The sequence below is a fragment of the Triticum dicoccoides genome, chromosome 4A, assembly GCF_002162155.2.
Source record: "Triticum dicoccoides isolate Atlit2015 ecotype Zavitan chromosome 4A, WEW_v2.0, whole genome shotgun sequence".
Taxonomy (NCBI): Eukaryota; Viridiplantae; Streptophyta; class Magnoliopsida; order Poales; family Poaceae; genus Triticum; species Triticum dicoccoides.
In genome coordinates, this window is record NC_041386.1 from 9,315,217 (window position 1) to 9,322,155 (window position 6,939).

At 43.9% G+C, this 6,939-nt stretch overlaps 1 long non-coding RNA gene and 1 pseudogene across 1 annotated transcript; both read left to right on the forward strand.

The window, feature by feature from the left end:
• Window positions 1-98: 98 nt before the first annotated feature.
• Window positions 99-389, forward strand: LOC119288522. The gene is made up of 3 exons (XR_005141204.1): window positions 99-152; window positions 229-282; window positions 358-389. It is a non-coding gene; the product is annotated as an uncharacterized LOC119288522 (long non-coding RNA).
• Window positions 390-486: 97 nt separating this feature from the next.
• On the forward strand, window positions 487-1,810 carry LOC119288772 (annotated as a pseudogene).
• The last annotated feature ends 5,129 nt before the right edge of the window (window positions 1,811-6,939 follow it).

Below are 6,939 nucleotides of genomic sequence, written 5' to 3' on the forward strand. Positions count from 1 at the left end.
GTGGATTGGAACCCACCTTCGAGTAAGTACTTGTGTTACCTTACCAAGTCGAGAATGTGTTAGTCCTGAATGAACTCATGGTTCATTATTTCTTGCAGAAGAAAAAGGTTTTGGGGCAAGTGCTTATAAGGTGGATTGGAACCCACCTTCGAGTAAGTACTTGTGCTACCTTACCAAGTCGAGAATGTGTTAGTCCTGAATGAACTCATGGTTTGTTATTTCCTACAGAAGAAGAAGGTTTTGGGGCAAGTGCTTATAAGGTGGACTGGAACCCACCTTCGAGTAAGTACTTGTGCTACTTCACAAGTCGAGTATGTGTTAGTCCTGAATGAACTCATGGTTTGTTATTTCCTGCAGAAGAAAAAGGTTTTGGGGCAAGTGCTTATAAGGTGGATTGGAACCCAGAAGATACACATTCCAGTAAGTACTTGTGCTACCTCACAAAGTCGAGAATGTGTTAATCTAGAATAAAATCATAGTTTGTTATTTCCTGCAGAAGAAAAAGGTTTCGGCGAAAGTGCTTACAAGGTGACTTGGAGCCCAGAAGATGCACATTCCGGTAAGTATTTGTGCTACCTTACCAAGTTAGTCCTGAATCAACTCATGATTTGTTATTTCTTGCAAAATAAAAAGGTTTTGGGGCAAGCACTTATAAGGTCTCTTGGAGTCCAGATGGTGCACCTTCTGGTAAGTACCCGTGATATCTTAGCAAGTGGAGAATGTTTTAATTCTGAATCAACTCACATATTATTCCCCTCAAAAGAGAAAGGATTTGGTTCAAGTGCTTATGCGGTACATTGGGATCCATATCATCCACCTTCTGGTAAGTACTTGTGCTACGTTTCTTATCAAGTGGAAGAATGTGTTCGTTCTGAAGTAACTCATAGTTTGTTATTTCTTGTAGAAAAAACCGGTTTTGATGCAAGTGCTTATGCGGGACATCGGGATCCAAATCATGCACACTCTCGTAAGTACTTGTGCTACCATATCAAGTTGAGATTATTTTAAATATGATGTGTTAGTTTGTTAATACTCATGTAAAAAGATATGCATTTAATCTCCAAAATTAACATTACTATGTCAGTATTTCAGCTGAACTATTGGTTTAATTAATAACAATGCAGCTTCCTCCATTCCTGAAGCACCAACAAAACACAAGCATATAAAAGTTCAAACCGGCATGTTATTCCTGAAGAAGAATCTGCACATCGGCACTACTCTTCCTAAAGGAACCATGTTTGCACGAGACGGCGCACCAAAGTCTGTTCATTTTGCCTCTACTCCATTGGAGTCAAAGTACTTGGCAACCATCCTTTCATATTTCATGATACCTCATGGCTCGACCAAGGCAAAGCAGGTAGCTGACACCCTTCGTTCATGCGGCAAACCGGTTGACAAGGAGGATCCTCACATGTGCTTCTCATCCCGTGAAGCAATGTCAAGGTTCGCCACCAGAGAATTAGGGGTCAGCGGCGCACGAGCAGCCATTACAAGGATTCATGGGAATGAGACCCCCAGCTCCATGTACGTTGTGGAACAGATCACCCAACTCAACAATAATGTGGTGCCATGCCATCCTATGGATTTTCCGTATGAGGTATTTTATTGCCATCGGCCGAAAGAGGTGCAGTCTTTGGGGGTGCAAATCAAGGGTTTGAAAGATGGCATTGCCGCGCGTGACGGCAATAGCCATGTGTCACATGAACACATCTAATTGGGACACCCAGTACTTTGAGCTATTAGACGGAAAGCGTGGTGAACCTATTTGCCACTACATGCCTACCAATTACATCATGTTTTATTAGATATATTTAAAGTTCCTATTGAACTATGTAATCTAGTTATCCGATCAATAAAGTGTGCCGAGTGACTGCATTTTTGTTAAAAAAATGCTTAATAACCACCAGATTCTGGGAGTTTTTGGACTGCTACCGACCAACATTTTCTTTTATTGCATCCCAAGTAACTCTAACTAATTACCAATGATGATGCACTTGCACATTATTAGTTTTGCATCTCGGACGAGCCGTTGATGGCTTCCGCCACCCAGCCGATAGTCAAGGTGAGGTGGATCTGTGTCATCTCGGTCATCCCTGGTGAAGGAGAGATAGATCCACGACGTATCACACGCTGCCATTGGAAGATATAACTTTAGGAGAAGAAGGGGTCACTGCTAGGTGCTACACCGCCACTGATCCTCCTCTAACTGTATACCCCATAGTGCGGCACTACCGGAGAAACGAGAGAGGGAGTGGCACAATCGAGAGACGGGCTAGAACATGGTTGAGAGTGAGGGGATGGGATTCTGTGTTGTTCCGCCGATTTTGAGGAACTATCGCGTTCCAGATCTGAGGGGTACATTCCCTTTCATGAAATGGGTGCATTCACGTTCTCTTTCCCAACCAAACATAGGAACACGTGCGTGGGGCAGAACTGCCCCCTTACTTTTCATGTGATGTCACCATCTAACGAACCCTTAGATACTATATAGGGAAACACGACTTGTGGTGCATTGCCCATAGAAGTGATGGGCAAACCAACATGAATAATCAAGTTAAAGATCAATAAATTTTTAACAAGCACCGATTATACATATAAGGCAAGATATAAGCATGTAAATATTCTATTCACAATAAGCTATTTTTTGTAATTGATTTGGCTCCATTGTTTTTTAACACAGTACAATCAAAGAAGGTCAGATACACGCACATATACTCACCCCTATGAACCCACACACCCACACCGGCATAATATCTTGAGCTTGACGAACTCACCACACGCGCCTCGTAGTCAACGAAAACGTGTCCTCCCACTGAACAAACACCACCAAAAATCCTGAAATATATGCAGGAAAATGCGTGCACCAGTGCCAAGTTTAGGACTTACACTCTGATGGGCTAGTTCCACCACAAAGAACCTAACCATCAGAGTTAGGCTCAATTGTCATTTGGCTCCATTGTTAATTATTATGATAGTAGACTATTTATCTAATATCATATTTTTATTTAGTCACCATGACATGCAGCAAGGTAATTAAGATATCTAAGCCTGGGTTAATTATAAACACCAAAAGATTAGTGCATATACAGGAAGCTATATATATATATATATATATATATATATATATATATATATATATATATATATATATATATATATATATATATATATATTCTGAACCCGGCTAGGGTGAATTCCCAGTGTTACGAAGAGCTACGCTGGGGCGTTGACATGTGGATTTGGTTTTCTTGCCAGTTTGGATCTGATTTCTGAACTGCATTTTTTCATGCCACGGTTTGTACGGTTTCTGCGATGCCACTGTTTTGACCACACTACTTAAGCAAGATATTCTCTGCCCTCTCGACCTTTTTGTGTCAACCAACCTCACCACAAGTCTCGTTCCCGTCACCTCTCTCCTCTCGACAGTGTGATTTCTCTCGGCTTAACTGCTCCTCTGCCCTCGCCACTTTTGATTTTTTTTTCTCGCGCTCCTCTCTTCTCTCAGTATCTAGAAGACGTGGTACTAGCTAGCTGGAGGCAAATGCTCGGAGCAGCGGCCCAAGATCTCTAGGGGATTCACCCATCCTGGGTAGGTTCCACCATTGCATGAGAACGGTGTTGGGGCACGTGAAGGACGGATCCACGAGAAGAGGCTCCCCACTGACCAACGTGGAGAAGGGTTGCATGGACGGGTATGTCTCCTACCGCCTGTGGTGGCCTCTTGTTGCACTACTGTTCTGACTGAGAAGCATCAGAGACTCTGCAGACTGCACATTTTTATGTTTGACCTCGGCCACGGTAAACTCGAGGGCATGGACCCCGCATTGGACCACCATATCAGCAGCAGCCACCGAGAAGGTGAAGACAAGGAGCCTACGCCAACAGAGGTGAGGCAGTAGCCGCATTGGAGCAAGTTTGTGTAACTAGATGACCTGTTGCATCGATAGCGCAAAGGGCTAGAGAGAACCAGGCTTCCAAACCATGCAAATAATAATATTTAAAGAGAGATGCATCGGATAGATAGCTCTGGCCACTCAGCTTATGGTACTCCCTTCGTCTAGGTGTATAAGACATCTTACAAAAACCAGATATTCCCAAAAGTCCTAAGCGCATTGTATTAAATCTCATTCTCGTTTCCCTCCCAGCCTCGTATTGCTACACACCTAGGGAGAAAGAGGTGGCGCCCACAGGAGAACAGCCACTGCAGGTGTTTGATTAGGCAAGAAATTGATGACTGTTTTGCATGCACTCACATATTCAATGCAGATTTTACTTTCGTTTTCTACCAGCGCGATTGGAAGTTTCCTAGCTTGCCGTGCTCGTCCTCATCCAATCACAATTCACCTAGGTCGCGCTGCTCTTCCTAAGAGGCTAAGACTAGCCATAGTGGAGAGTAACATATACTAATAACATACACATATCCTTAGACTATGTTACTACCTTCATAGTGGGTAGTAAGATAAGTGTGGTAACATGCAAAGCTTCATTTATTAGGTTATAGACTCATATTGCATTGGGATATGTGATGTTACATTAACTAGCTAAGTTACTCAAACTACCTCTCTCCTCATTAAATCATTGCCACATAAGCAAATTTGCTGAGTTGGACTCGATGTTACTGCTGAAGTTACTCCCACTCAACACATTTGAGTAACTTAGCTAGTCTAATGTGAGTAACTTCAACAGTAACATCGAGTCCAACTCAGAAAATTTGCTTATGTGGCAATGAGTTAATGAGGAGAGAGGTAGTTTGAGTAACTTAGCTAGTTACTATAACATCACATGTCCCAATGCAATATGAGTATATAAAATGAAGCTTTGCATGTTACCACACTTATGTTACTACCCACTATGAAGGCAGTAACATAGTCTAGGGATATGTGTATGTTACTCTCCACTGTGGCTAGTCTTATACACCTAGACGGAGGGAGTAACTAAGATATGAATTAATTTACATCAGGTAGAGTCATCATTGCACGTGCCATCGGTATCGAAAATGACCTCAATGTCTAAGCAACTCTTCATGGTGGGTTGTCACTAGCAAAAGCAAAAATGTCTTCCATATTATCGTCCAATCCCTAATAATATTTGTTTGTTTTTTGTAGAATGTCCTTTGATTTTAAAGTTGTATCATCAAGGTGAACTGCAACATATTTATTTGCGAGAGAATATGGTTGAGATCGGTTGTCTTCAAGTGTTGATCATGATGTATGTAAAACATGAATCTACGAGATGCAGAACATAGCTAACATTTTGGTTTCTGTCAATGCACCACAATAAGATTTCAAAGGAAAATTGAAATTACATTAGCATTTGAACTATTACAAAAGATGTTCAACAATAACATGGAAATTAAACGTTTGATGGCGTGTCTTTTTGAGCACATATACCTCACTTTCCTTCATATGCTTTCTCTGATTCACAAATAAAGGGAGTTTTTACAATTGAAATTATGGAAGAGACTTCAATCTTGGAAACTCACAGTCGTTATATACTATTTACAGTTTTTGTTTAGGTTGACCTAAGATTTGTCTGTCATGCATCTCACTACTGAGATCCGGTTTGAGAGCATCTTTCAACATATTCTAGGATCATAGCAGTTATACCATATAATATAATTTCTTAATTATGAATATAGAAGTATGATAATACAATATTATTGGTTCTAGGGTATATTTTCAACAAATACATAATAGCCCTTTCGTTAAGGGATCTACCAGATTCTTAGCCATCTGGATATAATCCAACACTACTAGGAAAAATCTTATAGATAGAACCTTAGCAGTAGCGCGGGGCTTGAGATAGGCGCTACCACTAGTTAGCAGTAGCGTGGGCACGCCACCAGCACTGCAGCTAACCATTAGTAGTAGCACCGGCCCACCAGACAACCGCTACTACTAAGTGGACTCCACACAGGCCCCGGGGCTGTGCACAGTAGCAGCGTGTGTCACCGGCCCGCGTTACTGCTAAACCAGTTAGTAGTAGCGCATTACCGAAATGGTGCTGCTACTATGGCCGGCCCGGGCCCAGCTCTGCGGCCCCACTTTGCAGCAGCGTGTTCCTTAAATGCGCGCTACAACTAATGGGCTTAGTAGTAGCGGTGGCCCTATTCCCTCGCTAGTGCTAAACTCATGTTATCTTCATTCCCTCGGCTGGCCTCTCACTCTCTGTAACGCCCCGAGACCGTTGCGCCAGGTGTCTTCCAGTTATTCGCTGTTGTTGCCTTGTCATTTGTTTGCGTGTCATGCATTTCATATCATGTCATCATGTGCATCGCATTTGCATACATGTTCGTCTCATGCATCCGAGCTTTTTCCCCGTTGTCCGTTTTGCAATCCGACACTCCTATGTCCTCCGGCGCCCCCTTTTACCTCTTTTCGTGTGCGGGTGTTAAACATTCTCGGAATGGACCAAGATTTGCCAAGCGGCCTTGGTTCACCACCGGTAGACCGCCTGTCAAGTTTCATACCATTTGAAGTTCGTTTGATACTCCAACGGTTAACCGGGGAACCGTAAAGGCCTTGTGTGTGTTGCAGCCCAACACCCCTCCAAAGTGGCCCAATAACCCATCCAAACCCCCTCCATCCTCTCGGTCGTTCGATCACGATCGCGTGGCCAAAAACCGCACCTAATTTGGACTCTCGTAGCTCCCTCTACCTATATATATGTGTCTCCCTCCGAAAATTTCGTGGATGAAACCCTAGTCTTCTTCCACTGCCTGCCACCGGACATGTCCATCCCGAGCCAGACGTGTCCGCGCCGCCGCCCCACCGAATCCGCCGCTGCCACGTGGCTAGTCACCTCCCTCCACCGCGCGCGGGCCCGTGAGCCAGTAGCCGGCCCTCCCGGCCCGATCCGCCCGCCGTCGCCTGCCGCAGGCACCCGCGGCCGAGCCCCGCCGCCGCCTGGATCGCCTGACCTGCTCTGCCGCCATACACC